Source organism: Copadichromis virginalis, linkage group LG8, assembly GCF_057382275.1.
Source record: "Copadichromis virginalis isolate Kocher_CV1m ecotype Utaka linkage group LG8, C_Virginalis_male_GT1.1, whole genome shotgun sequence".
NCBI classification, from domain to species: Eukaryota; Metazoa; Chordata; class Actinopteri; order Cichliformes; family Cichlidae; genus Copadichromis; species Copadichromis virginalis.
Window position 1 is genome coordinate 20,684,137 of NC_140625.1, and position 13,098 is coordinate 20,697,234.

At 41.7% G+C, this 13,098-nt stretch overlaps 1 protein-coding gene across 1 annotated transcript in view; it reads right to left on the reverse strand.

The window, feature by feature from the left end:
- Positions 1 to 13,098, reverse strand: part of LOC146703291 (zinc finger MIZ domain-containing protein 1-like) — a 110,570-nt gene that overhangs the window by 79,429 nt on the left and 18,043 nt on the right. Inside the window, exon 2 of the mRNA XM_085466456.1 lies at positions 2,220 to 2,319. The gene's annotated coding sequence lies outside the window, so the exon portion shown is untranslated. The remainder of the gene's footprint in view (positions 1 to 2,219; positions 2,320 to 13,098) is intronic.

The window sequence follows — 13,098 nt, forward strand, 5'->3', positions numbered from 1 at the left end:
CAGAGGAAAGCAATTACTCATTAGAGCTTACACTGGCAGTACAGAGAAAAAGACCAACCTGGCAACCTTTAGATATCAACCCGGTGAAATGAAAGTGGGTGCCTAGTCTGCTTTGTAGAGAAAGACCTAGTCGATTAATCAATTAGTAAAACAGAATGCACCCAGCCAAGAATTTTTACACTGGTTTATGCAGCAAAAATTGCCAGACAGAAGCACCAGCTCCTCCTCGCTGAATAAGGTTTGGTTTGATACTGTTTTCAGACAAGAAATCTGAATATATCCCCTTAAGCTTTTACTTTTTTGTGATGGTCTACAGACTAAAGAAATGGCTGTAAAACAACTTTGATTTAGTAAATAAGGAGTTATGTTGTAAAAACTACTAGCTGCAACCCAACAAGATTTACTCCCAGCTGATTTATGTGGCTATCAGCCACTATTTACACTCCTCTGTTTGAGACTGTTGCTATTTCTCATGGCTGTAGCCATATCATCAACCCCCCTCCACTCCATCGCTCCACAAAGGCACTGTGAGAGGGGAAAAGTCTGTCACTGAAAATGAGAGAGAACTGACTTTGAGGCACTCGTGTCATGTCCCCGTTCATGTCACATCCCCCTTCGTTTCACTTGCTATCACCGTCTACCTCGTCTGACATTTCCACAATAATCACTTTGGTTTATCCCACTCAGCTGTGTGGCAGGCAGATGCTTGTCACAGCACCGTATTTCTCAGCATTCACACTGCTCTAATCAAGATTAACTACTCTTATCTATTCAGTGTGTGCGTGTGTGTCCTGGATGCCCCAATTCCTAATCCATAGCTGCATTGTATAATACAGTGGACAAACCAATTACATTCGCTTTCCACAACATAATTCTCCCCCTTCAGCGGGATGTACACTGAGCTCCATATTGCATAAGGATGAGCTGGTGGCTCGCCGATGAAGAGGATAGTTGTGACCTTCTGCATGTGTGTGTGCGTGCCTGTGCTCGGACTGCATATGGAACATAAGCACTTTGTTACACAGAGCCTCCCAGGAGCTCCTGATGAAATCAACATGTTCTGTGAGAGGAGAGCTGATGTTGGCCACACACAAACTGCTGCCATCACATGTTTACTAAAGACCCTCGAGTACAGCGGAGGACAGCGCATGCCAGTGCAAACAAAGCCGTGGTCTTTATATCACTGTAGTGACAAGGGAGGCAGATATCGGTTTCCAGTAACGAGATTTGTTTGATTCCTGCTTTGATACATATTTTCACACAAAGCAGCATCTGAGCTAAATAGGGAGTTCCCAGCAAAGACCGTTGAATTTTAGGATTTTAAAAATAATGTGGACACATATAGTTGTGCGCTCGGCTTTCAAACTTCACGAGGTGTACATTTTTATCACCTATGTTTATAGGAAACAAAGTAAATGAAATCATACAATAATAATGCGAGTCAGTCAGAACACCTCTCCCAGATGTTCTATTTTATGTTCTATCTGTTGCAGTGTTTACTCCTGTTTCCTGAACACCACATCAAAAAAGAGATATTGACATTCTCTGACCTTGCTAGCCTGTTAACTCTGTGTAAGCAAGCTTCATTTTTGCAACACATTTTTCCAAAATGGGAGCTTTCACCTGCTCCCTTATATCCCAGGATGTGAAGTGGATTTTACACCAGATGCCCTCCCTGACGCAACCCTCCCTGTTTAAGACCAGCACTAGGAGTACACTTGTGAGCCCCTGAGGCTTGATTTGCACCTCCTCCAGGGATCTCTTACATAACCATAAAGCCCCTAACAAAGTTTAAAAGTCAGTGTTTTCCAAAATATTTGACTATATACTATTTGCTTACAAATCAACAGAAATGCATAGATACAAATGTGGACAGTGCAACTGAGCAATTAACCCGCGTTAGCTTCCCCCATTAAGGATTCTCTGATTCGCTCAACACAGGCGATCTCTTTTGACTTTCACACAGTTTAGCCAATTTAAATGGTAACTGTAAGCACACCATCAGGATGTAGAAGGTTAATTTAAAACTTCAAGTGGCAAACAAATGCAGCCTAAAAAGAAGGCTGGGAACAACTTTAATGAGCGCATTTGTGTAATGATAACATGCAGCAGCGAGCTCTTTGCAGAGCGCTCACACTTCCTGCTGTGGCGCAGATTTAAATCTGAGCTTGGCTATGTAAACCTCCGCCATATATGTTTCAGAAAAATAAATTACTCACCTGTGTTATTTTCAATCCTTGACTCTTCACCACTAAGGACCCCCCCCACCCATTCACACACCAGGAGGAGAAACACTCCAGTGTCTCAATTCTTCTGCCCCTGAGAAAAATCAGAGAAAGAAAATACATCAGGCGTCGCAGTATTATTTACCAATCTCCGAACACTGAATTATTACATTTGCATTATTCTCCTGAAACTCAATCTCATTCAGTGATTTCACTTCTCACAGATTCCTATGGGCTTTGAGTGGCTTCCATCTGCGCCTCGCTTAACGTGATACACTTCTTCCCAGCACGGATAAGCTCCTTCACGCTCCCGTGCCCACAAAGGACAAATCAAAAGAGCAGCCGACACTTCACACGACCAGCATGGCATCATAAACATCCACCACACGGTAAGTTCACTGCCGTGGCGCATTCACAATTCACTCCCAATTGACAGATAAGCCTATTAGGACGGTCCTTTACTATAGCTTGGCACCCAGTCTGGCAGGCAGAACTCCTGCATATACCCAGTGATATGCAGACCCTTAAAAAAATGACCATATTTTCTTTAAGGGTGACTGGTGAAGTACAAAACCTATAAATCAGTTAGGGAAGAAAGTAACCAGCAGCTAATTTTAAACCAAAATATATATAAACATACTGCTTATCATGTAGGGTCCACACAGTTCAGAATCACGTCTTTTGTTTGTTCGCACAATTAAGTTTAGAAGCTTTAGTTCCCTTTGTGAATTCATCATGATAAGGTGTCCAACTACTGGGATTCAGCAAACACTGATGTCAGTGCTCAGACAAACGGATGACCTCAGCAGTTTGTTGTCCCACAAACTCTCAAATGCGAAGACAAATTGTAGATGTTTAAGCCTGTCATTCAGATCTTGAGAGAGGGCCATGAGAGGGTGCAGAGTGCAACTTAAGTTCCCTGCTTTAAATGAAGGGCCACATCAAGGTAGTACTTGTAAATAGTCATCTCTTAAGGTAGTAGTTTCTCAGTTTGTTCAGAGAGATGAGGCTCAGTCAGGTCCAAAGAAAAAATAAGTTTTTGTCACTCTTAAAATGTTGAAGTATAAAATTCCAAGGAGCTGAATGAGTTATAGAAGAAAAGAACAAATTTAATGGCGTTTTCATCAGGTGACACGTAGCATACTAGCCATTTCTGTTCCCAGGCAGGTTTTTAGTGAGCTCATGCTTTGGTTGACAGGACAAGGCTAATACCCAAAATCTAAAAACTGTCTAACCACAAAGTGTGTTTTAGCATTCAGCGAGAGAGGGTGGTCCCTTGTGTCTCGCACTTTTTTAATCCTATTTTTATGATTGGAAGATTTTTCAGGCGGCATTTCTCCCCTGTTGGAAGTGCCGCTCTCTGAAAAGAGAAAGTGGAGGAGCGCTGGGGGCTCAATGGGTCGGGAGAGAGGAGGAGGAGGAGGGTTTGATGCTGGGTGCCTCCTTTTTAAAGCCAGATTCTCCCCAGATACCTCTGTGCTATTCATCAACAGCTTTTCCAGGGCTGTGAAAAATCAATGTGCTCTGCACTGCAAACAGTTCATAATGACAGGGGATGGAGGGAAAAAAAGCTCAACTGCAAGAGAATTGATTTGTTTAAGTACAATAACACGGCTCTGCAGCGTGGTGAGGAGGAGGCTCGAGCACCCAGACAAAGACTGACTGGCAGTATGAAACCACAAGCAGTAATTGATAAACTGCTGGCAAAGTGCAAATACAGAAGCCTGTTATCTAATTAAAGGAGTTTTTCTCAAAATTACAACCTGACAGAGGAAAATACGTGATGACTAAATGTCTTTTCTAAGATGGGTAAACACGAATAAAGAGCATAATAAGATTACTCAAAATGTGAAAAACAGAAGATATTCTCAAATGAGATGGCGTATCCAGAGGAATTCAGAGATTTTTTCGTCAGAGTTGATGAATATTTTCGAGGTCAAATTAATATCAGTAACTTAAAAATGTTTGCTTTTATTCTAACAAATACCCCCAAACGTGTCCTTGAACCGACTTGCAACTTAAAAACAAATAATTTGTACTTTCAGCACTGAGTAAGTAAAGTCACTTCAAAGGGCACACGAGGATGGTTTGATGGTACACAAAGCCGAGTCATCACAATGTTTCAGGATGACATTAGGCTTCTCCAAGGGAAAGGGGGAAAAAATCACAAGGTGAGGTTTTCGTCCTGATGCTGCAAAAGCCAGAAGCCTGGAGTAAATTGTGTCAAGACAGGCCAGCACAATAAAACATTTCTCCCTGCTGCTTTTTAAGCTGGCCACAGAGGTGCATTTATCATTGTTATTATTCCTTCAGAGAGGGCCTCCCAGGTTTAATTGGGTCCTCATGGAGTCAAAATCCCCACTGTTGCTGAAGCCACTGGAGCTGGACAAACTTATTCCTCCCAAGTCAGCAGCGGGTTTTACTGGCTGCGTCAATGAACAGTCATTCAGTGCAAAATGGCCATGAAACCCGCTGGCGAGCCAGAAGGGCAATGGGCTCTCGGTGCCACCCGCTAAGCCTCGACAATGGCATGAGAGGGACACCTGGAGAGAAGCACTCACCTGGCTCTGCTCTCAGCACTGTGGGGAAAGCTCTCGAGAGCCATAGGGTGTCCGTCTATCCAGCCAGTTCTCCGGGGCCATTATTCCCAGTGAGCTGCATTTGCATTTTAACTCGTAACTACAGCCGGATTTAAATGCATATGGATATGAAAGCATGCGAACAAATGGAGGAGGAAAAGGATTAAAGAGATTTTTAGGTCTTAATAAAACAATTAGTGAAAATGATAAGCAGCTCAAAAACATAAACACAGAGAGTTGCTTTAGCATTAAAAGTGATGAATATGCTGAGTGTAATTAATTATGCCATGGGTGAGCCTTCTTTAAAATCCACAGTATATTTAGCACCCGTTTCCCTTTTTTTAATCACTTCCCTTCTGACAAATATGTACAGTGACTGGAAACTAAAATTCTTAAAAAGGAGATAAAAACAGTTTTAATCAACTATATTCTTAATGGTAAATGGCCTGTATTTATATAGTGCTTTACTAGTCCCTAAGGACCCCAAAGCACTTTACATATCCAGTCATCCACCCATTCACACACACATTCACACACTGGTGATGGCAAGCTACATTGTAGCCACAGCCACCCTGGGGCGCACTGACAGAGGCGAGGCTGCCGGACACTGGCGCCACCGGGCCCTCTGACCACCACCAGTAGGCAACGGGTGAAGTGTCTTGCCCAAGGACACAACGACCAAGACTGTCCAAGCCGGGGCTCGAACCGGCAACCTTCCGATTACAAGGCGAACGCCCAACTCTTGAGCCACGATCGCCCGTGGCTTTGAAACGTTTGAACTCCCATTCACCTCCCTTACTTCTACTTAGTGTTACCTTGGCACATGAATCACCATTCCTGCTTTAGACCACTTCCTGTTGTTGATATAGTCAAGACATGCAAGATCAATCAAGATATGCATCTCCTCTTTTCACAAGCTTTCTAAAAAAGGCACTTCAAGTCAAAGGAGAAACAGACAGTAACAGACTACTTGTTTGCAACGATTTTCATAATCGAAGCTAATAAAAACTATAAAAAATGAAGCACGGGAAACACAGAGGCAATCGCCTCACTTTGCAGCACAGTGAGTTTGTTTACGTATACACCAATATTGTAATTAGAGACAAATTAATTGAGGTTTCTGCCAGCTGTCATGTGATAGCATAATTATGTTATTTTTTTGTGGAATTAAGGTTAAAAGTCAATATAATTCTTTCATATAAACCACAGTAGGGTAACAAATGAAGACTAATTAAATTATAAATTGATTGGTTTAAATGACTATTTCTGTAAATAGATCTGATAGCAAATTTTAGTGCAAATACTACAATTCAAGTAATATTTAAAAGGCAGTTTTATGGATTTTAGAACAAAAAACCAAAACAAACAAAAACACATGGTCACTAATTAATGACATGTAGTTGTAGAGACCAGAAACAATTTCCAGCTTTATTCGCCTCACATATGTCCAGTTATTTGTGGTCCACTTCATGAATAACAACATGCTCACAGTGTTGCTGGCAAATAGTCATATGCATACTCACAGCCACATGCTAATATAGCATTACCAAGGAAGCTCTTCAGTGTGCATGAAGACACAAAGTTTACCCATGTTTGCAAGGGAAGCACCATGAAAACATAACAGCAAAACCTAATCTGGTACTTAAATTGCCCTCACCCAGAGGAAAATGCCCATTTTACAGAAGCTAAGTCATTAAAGCTAAAGCTAGCCAGAGCTCAAAGCCAGACACAAGCCAGCAGCCTCGGTGTGAGCAAATTTTTACTACGGAGAAAACAGAAACCAAACTCCACGAAAACTGATGCTGCTTCACAAATTACAACCTTAGCAACAAACCAAGTTGCTTATTAACATCTATGTGTGGTGGCTACTGATTTTTTCACTAGCATTAGCTAACATCTGCGTTACAGTAATCAGAAGATTTAATGGTTTATCCAGTTTTATCCAGTCGAGCTGGCCAACCAAGCACCCGCAAAAATGGCTGACACCCTAGCGTCATCTCTCCAGAATTGTTGACATGTTTCCTGATTACAATAAAAGAATTAAATGCATCTGTGATTTTTTTTTTCAATGACAGAGACATACGGTACACAGCAGTGGCGGCTCCTGAAAAAAATCTCAGGGGGGGCAATTTTTATGATATCGACTAAAATGACCCATTTAATGAGTACATCAAACAACACAATTTTAATTTAAATTTAAAATGAACAACCATATTCTGGCCATTTGTATAGATTTGTAAAAATGAACATGAACAGATTTTTTTTTTTTTTTTGAATGAATGAATGAAAAATAACTATTGAAAACAACAACTGTAAACTGTGTAAAAGGGTAGGTTAGAAGCGATCTAACCGAATTTGGGGGAGGCTGTGCCTCAACCGTTAACAATACCGCTGCCATCGTCTCTCTCTGACCTTATAGCTCACTTAGGCTACTGACTGAGGTAAAATTCTAGAACAGCAAATCTTCGCGCGTTTTCTGCAGGGGCGCAATTTTAAGCGCCCCCAAACCATTTAATTCAGCGACGCTGATAGGTCAAATATTTATTATTTTCCCCTGGCAACCATTTAATGATAGGCTATTTCGCTGCATATCAAGGGCGCTTTGACGAGCGCCCCAGAAGAAGAAAAACACCGTTTGTTGGTTGAACTTTAATGAGTCAGCTGGTGAAAATGTTAAAATACGCCTGGCTGTATATGGGCACACACATAGTAAAACTATCATTGATGAATTTTTTAAAAATATATATTTTTACTCCTCCACATTTGGGGGGGCGGAGCCCGAGCGCCCCCTATGGGCCAGCCGCCACTGGTACACAGACTGTTATTAGCATAGCCTGTTTTGTTTTTGTTATATTAAATTCAGTCCAGTTTATTTCATAGTTAACATCAAATTTTTGCCCTCAATGACAGTATTATGAACCCAAGGATGCAACTTCTTGAGCGTGAACTCAGTTTGCTTTTGTAAGAAAAGAAGTGAGCTTGAAACCTTAGGATCAAGAGTTTGACCATTAAAAGTTGTTTTTCTTCCCCCTGATTGAGATTTCTTTTGTGCTTATTTCCTTTTATTCTAGTCCATAAAGTGTTCCTTGATGTCCTTGAATAGGATGTTCAGACAATCTTCTGTAAGTACCTTAAATGTACGTGGAGGTAAAGCTCATGATGCTGGTTTAGCTTTCATTTTGGAACCCTGACTACACACTGAAGAACAGAGACAATTATTAAGTGTCAAAATACTTGCAGGGATGGGAATGCGGTTGAAAATATGCTTCGTTTTGGAGAGCAAATCTGACTCTAAGTTGGCTATTACCCATCTATCGTTAACTAACAGCTACCTTCCTAAACTAGCAAAACAATGTCTTGCATGGATAAAGCAGTCCACCCAAATATGTTAAGAAATTAGCTTCCAGGTTTCAACCAGGAACAGTCTGGTGTATCTCTCATCGCTAATATAACTGAGGCTGTTCTAGGTGTTACACAGAGAACTCTGTGTAAATTAATAAATTATAAATGTTTTGAGTTAATACATTTTGAATCATTGTACTCAGTGTAAGTTAGAAAATACTGTATAAACAACATAAAGCTCTTCTCAAGAATGAATTTAATCTGTCAATTTATCCTACAGGTTATATTGTAGATACAGTACACACTGTAGCTTAGTGCCTAATGGAGGATTAATTGGACACTATCCCAACACACATAATGCTTCCCTCAGAGGACATCCATACAGAGTGAAGGCACAAAGAGTCACACCATTTTTTAGAGGTGAAAAGCCATCAACATGAAGCATGTTGATGCACTGAATGAATGCCGTAGAGATGATTACAGGTTTAGAGATAATGGTTTTTACCATGATACATTTACAGGGCATGAGACGCCTGCTCAGTGAGCTCCCCGATCTTCACTCTCTGCTGATTAACACAAATGCTGGTGCCTACTTAACCACCATTGCTGCAATTACATGGAACCTCTCTCTTTCTCTCTCTCTCTCTGTCTCTCTCACACACACACACACACACGCGTATCCACAACACACACCCTTGTGCAAAAAGGTGCAGTTGTATATATACTGCGTGCTACCAGATCAGGATCACAGCAACTACCAATTATGTGTCTTATTTATGCAAATTCAGGTAATTTACTTCCTGCTGTGCATAACTTCCCAATGTGTTTGCCCTCTAGCATCAATTGTCTGTATTGCTAGATCACCTAAACAAGTGAAACAATTGAATGAGAATAATTTAAAGGTTAATTTAGAGGTTTATTATAAGGGATTGTAATGTCTATCGCTTAAGAACCTTGATTCAGTCAATTAAATGTCTGCTGAGATCAGGGAAAGGCAACAGTCTCAATCTCAGTCACTAAAACAAAGCACTTCCAAAGTGTTCAGCAATGAGCGCTCCTCACACAGAGAAACTATGAACAAGTGGGTCACAGGGAAAAGTTAAACGGTTGCAAAGTAGACAATGGCACGTGTTTGATCAAATGTGGTCTTTACTGTGTGTTTACTGAAGCTGTAAATGGTTATTTCACTCAGTGCATCAGAAGTGGTGCCCAAATCAAGAAAAGACCCGTTTATGAAAGCCGACTGTCACTTTAACAGACTGTTTTTCTATTTCCAAAGAGTGAGACGATGCTCATGAGTCCTGCATGAATTGATGGCTTCAATACTGTTTTTCCTCCTACTCCTCTCTCTATACTATATCTTGTTTCAAAGGCGAGAGCAGCCCAAGAGGGTGCTTGTGTTTTTCTTCCTTTGTTTCCAGTCTTTCTGTATCAGAGTGAGAAGGTGGTAGCAACTCCCACAAGGGAGATAGAGCTGGAGTTGTAGACTGCTGGCAGAGTGCTAAAGCAAAGAAATGCTGCACCGTCTGACCAGCGACATAAAAACAATGCCCCTCCTGCCTCCTTTACCTTGTCCTGCTTCATCTGCAAAGCAAACCTGCAGCCATAGATTCTTCCTTGGTCACCTGGCTGTTCTTACTGTTTCACCAGCCTGTGAAGGGTTTACCAGAGGTGAAAGACTTCATAATGTGATAAAGACAAGCAAGGCAGAGAAAAAGAAGGAGATCCTTTAGCCAGCAGCAAATTAGAGGTGGATGTGACAAGCCCTTATGTGTGACAAGAAAGAACCTGTATTTGCATTTTTAGCCCTCATTCTTCATCTCGTTCCCTCATCTTTGCTTCCTCCGTCTCATAATAAGGAAAAAGCAATGTGTGAGGGGGCGGGGGGGCATATACACAGAGGAATCCAGGGAGGAAAAAGAGAGCACATTACTATTGGGAGGGGAAAATGATTAAAGGGTAAGATGAACACAATCTGCTGGTTCCAGAGGAAAAGGGAAGGAATTTCCAGAACCAATAAGCAAAGCATCACAAGTAGACCTGCCTTCATGTTCAACCATGACCGTGCTGGCCAAAGCACATTTTCTACATCTGACTTTTTGCACTAGCATGTATGTTTAATACACAGCCAACCATTAGAAGTCCTTGAATATTGATTTTTTTTGTAAGGCACTGCTATCTTCCAATTATTGAAAATATTACAGATTTGATACAGAATTGCACATGTGGGCTTCTGATTGTTGCAGTTAACCAGGTCTAACAGTGTTACGATGACTCGGTTGCAAAGGCCTCTCGAGGCGAAACGGGCTAAGAGAAAGAGAAGGAAAAACAGCAACATCAATAATGAAGTGAAGGAGACGGGAGGAAGAAAACAAAGCCGTTCATAACAAATGAGAAAACAGGCAGAGCGTCTCATTGCGAGAACGCTAACGACAATCAATTAGCAATTCCTCATGATCTTGGGTGCGTCGGAGTATAAGGTGTCTTAATGAGTCCCATTTCCATTAGCTGCTCGACTCGAGAGGCATAAGGAGGAGGCTGCTTCCACCAGCTCCTCCATCTCAATGCCTAATGACTGCGAGAGTGGATTACTCCATCAATTCCTTGCTTCTCTTTGTTTATCCCCAGCGTAAATAATGGTCAACCATTACAATGCATTAAGCGGGCCACTCTACACAGAGCGAATGAGAGCGAGAAAGAGGAGCACAAGTGCTCCAGCAGCATCCTTCAGTGATCTCCAGGAAATCGGCTAATACCAGGCATGCCATGTGGCGGCAGGGCGGGGGTCGGGGTTGTGGGGTGCGGCATCTGATGCTTGTTGAATATTTGGCTGGTGTTTACTGGGCGCTATGTTTAAAGAAAAGCATCAAAAAGGTAAGAACAGAGCACAGAGTGAGCCATATTACCCTAAAAGATTAGTTCAATAAAACCACAACCCACGCAGAAAATAACCCGATAGGCTATCTGTGCAAGCTGCTCATTACAACCCATAGCTACATTTTTAATCCCTGGTCAATCCCCAAAGCTCTTGTGGCTGCAGGTTGTGATGCTATTACAGAGGTAAAAAGTCTGTGAGAGTGGGATACTGGGGTGTGGGACCTGAGATGCTATGTGCACCTATCTGTTTTTGCACTTTCATAAAACAAAAATCAGTTGAAAACAGGCCGAATTATCTATTTTGATGCTCTGACTATCACAGCCTAAACTAGTTTTGCCTCCATTGTATTTTCTGACAGAATGACCCTTTAAAAAAAGTTACCCGTTTAACTCTTTGGATGATTCATAAATATCTTAGATATAATCTGTACTTTTTATGTCAGTTTGCTCTGATTCGAATCTTACACAATCAACACCACACAGAGTACTGTTCGAGTAATACGACCCAAATAATCTCTCCTCCTTGTTGCAACGCCTTCACCCCGGATTGTATCGATCAATATTTCACCCAAGGCCCCGTCCCTCCATTTCTATTTCGCTCTCTTACTCTCGTTTCCCCTCGTGTCATAGCACCGGACAGGATAAAAATTAAACGCATCAGCAGAAAAACACACAAGTGGAAATGATAGCGCTGCTCAGGCCACTCGGGTCATGAATTCAGCTAACTGTGCTTATCACAGGCTCCAGCTATTAGTCTTAATAGCTGCTGTGACAAACCGCCTTGAGAGGAGATGGGTTCTGCTTCTCGGGGCTTACTACAGACAGGTGATTCTCATCTGTGGTCTCTTCATGTCACACAGCAGAGCGAACTGTCTGCCAGATTATTGTAGCAAAACATCAGAAGCAGGCGGTCTATTATATATACCAGAGCCATATGTTTTTTCCCATACTCAGCATCCATCAAGGACAAAGTAAGTATTCAATTAACTGATGATTTAAAGACCTCAAACAATTATACGAGGAAAGCCAGTGAATGTTCTTTGGATATGCCACATGCTTGTCCAGCAAAAGTCCAGCAGTTTATCTCAGTTCTTTAATAGTTTTACTGTCTTTTAGCTAATTGTTTTGGGTTTGTTTGTTGGAACATTTTGGTGTGCTCTTCCAGCAATAACACAGACATTTATTAATGCTCATCGCAGACTGCTGTCTGATCATTCAGCTGGAAAAGTTTCATAATATTTCTTTGCAGAAAATTGATAACCAGTCACTTTCACTTCTCAAGCCTGCAGCTTAAATAACTTCTCATTCATCACTACTGAACAAATACAGCTTGTATTACATTGCACTTTTCTTCCGGTGGAGAATCGACTACAGCTCTGCAGTATTTAAGGCAAACACAATCATTTATTTCTCCCTACGTGAGAATGCTCCTAGACTACGGCGTAAAAAGAAAACGTTGCTGGGGCCAAGAAACGTTAGTGGCATAAAGCCGTACAGAGAAAAATGATTTTTTTTTCCCCTCTCAAATAAAGGTTACTTTCTGCAGCCCTTCAAGGAGCCGTGCTGTGCTGCCACACAGCCGGTGGATGGAGCGGCAAAGTAAAAGTGTTAAGCTAGGTGCCTTACAAAGTAAAAACCACATGAAAGCAGCGCATAGAATAACATAAGAAGTTGGCCCGCATCAACACCCCCGCAGAACAGAAAAACCATTGAACACACCAAAGTCCTGGGTGCCCTTTAACGTGAAGCCAGACATTGGCTGTTTCGAAAACAAATGTCAGGCAGTCTTTTCAGGCAGAGTCCTTTCCCACGAGCTACGGCTATCCTCCACTTCTTGACAAACGACCAAGCTTGTGTCTGGGACCATGTCAACAAGTTGCTTTGTTTAGACGGTAGGGATGGGGGACTACTTTGATGCACTTTGAAGCATGTCTTCCTTTACTGTCGAGACCTGGTTTTAGGTTTGGATTGGGAGAGAGGACACACTTGTGCCTCCACTCATGGGCAATACTCAGGCTAATGCTTTTGTCGCTGCGGTGCTTTGAGCCTAAATTAAATAAGAGTCTACAATTTCT